Here is a 2,187-nt window from a genome sequence, read left to right on the forward strand (position 1 = left end):
TTAGAGCCCTAGAGAGCTAACTCTGAAGGTACATATCGTATGAAGATCACTAAAATTAAAGGGGAAAAAAAATCCAAAAATACATCTGTGCCGTATCACACCTCTGCACCCTAACCTATTAAGCGTCATTGACAAACAAATAGTCAACTAAAGATCAAGCAGTCGATGCCGTCGCTCCATTCCACTCCAATATCGATCTATTTATTCCAATAAACATATGTTCTGCTCTATATGAGCCACATATTACAATAATCTTGGACGTGAACATTGTAATTTATATTTCGTTGAAAAATTGAAATGTGATGACAACACTCAATTTGAAAAATATTTTGTTGTTTGGATCTCTTCGTCAGTCCATTTAATATTATCATGCAAAATCATGATCTGTTAGATTTTCGTACTATACATTCCTCCAATCAGGGCATACTTAAATGTGTCAGTGTAAAATAGTTTGACACATCATAATTTCATAAAGCTAGTGCACATCGACTTATCGGATGTACGATTTATATCTGTATGATAGGCGATATCATCACTCTTGGGTTGCCATCGATGTCGAAATTTAAAATTTTTGTTCTCACTTGGCATTTTGTCAATGTTTGATTTTTATTAGTTCTTCCATTTGCTGAGTTCTGTGTTATGCCTATGGATACAAATGAAAGTCAAATATTTGGTAGAGGAAGAACTATGCCAGTATGCAATGATCACGCAACACATAATGTGGAAAACACTTCGGAAGTGAGGTTAGCTCTTAGTGAAGATATACGTCTTTCCTTGGTGCCTTTGCAACATTCCAGAGTTGAATTTACAGTAAATTAGTGCACAAAAGTGATGCAATGGATGATTAGGTGTCGGAATATATTGAATTATGAATAGTAAATCTTTTTATTTATTTTTCACCGATAAAAAAAATTTAATTAACTTTCCCCTAAATCAGTTCAATATCAATACCAAACAACTCCTATAACTCGAATCTCAAACTATTCATCTATATTGCGAAGTGAGAACCAGGGCAGATCCTGATAATTTGGGGGCTTATGCCAACTTAAAAAATGAGACCCCTATATTTTGAGCTTTCTTACAGAGAGTTTTAATATAACTATGAAGAATCTAATATAGATAACTAAGTCTAAAAATTTGAAGAAAAAAATAACAAAATGTCAAATTTCAACATGCAAAACAAATTATAAGCGAAGTTTGGTAAATAGAAATACAATGCAATGACAAATGAGTATGTTCATTTCTTTGATAATTTTCTTACTGTAACTATTTCAAATAAATTGAATGTGTATTTGAATGATTTATATACAAAATTGAAAAATATTGACTCCGAGAGATAGTATAACAAAATAATGAAAATGACGATCAAATACAAACGAATTTTTAATTTTATATTAATTCATGAGAAATTAACTTACAAATAAAAAGTATGAACACAGACAAAAAATTATTAAATTCAAACTACCATCAACAAACATCTTCAAAACAATAATAACAAAAACTCATGTACACTATAGTATACGTTTTGAAGATAAGAAAGAAAGAAAGAAACACGTGATGCTGTTACAATAGCAGTGAAACCAAATTAATCTACTAAATTGAAATTTCAAAATTTTAGTTCAAAGGGAGATAATTTATTTTTTGTTGGGTTGAAAAAAATTTATGGAGCGTAACTTTTGAACATAGAATTTGAAAAGATAAAGAGATATTTTTGTTTGGTTAAGAAAATAATGTGAAAATTTGGAAGATAAATGATCAAATTAGTTATAGATAGAGGACGTAATGTTTGTGATATATTTATATGATAAATAAAAGGAAAATTGTAGTAGCGGTCCCTAACATTTTTATTTTTGGAAGACTTTATCCTAACCTTTATTTTGTACCAGTGAAAGTCCTTGACCTCTCATAAATATGCACCTAAAATCCATCTGGACGTAAACCGTCCAAAACATTATCGGTTGACTAGAAAAATTCCTTGAACTATCTGTTACCGCAACAATTTTATTGAATGTCAATTCCTTAATTTTCCCAGTCCACTGACAGATGGACCTCAAGTGCATATTTATGAAATGTTAGAAATCTACACTGACACAAAATAAAGGTTAGGGTAAAGTCTGTAAAAAATGAAAAGGTTATGGACCGCTACTACAATTTTCCTGATAAATAAATGTAAGTAATAAATTTTAT

Source organism: Olea europaea, unplaced genomic scaffold (assembly GCF_002742605.1).
Source record: "Olea europaea var. sylvestris unplaced genomic scaffold, O_europaea_v1 scaffold3257, whole genome shotgun sequence".
Classification (NCBI taxonomy): Eukaryota; Viridiplantae; Streptophyta; class Magnoliopsida; order Lamiales; family Oleaceae; genus Olea; species Olea europaea.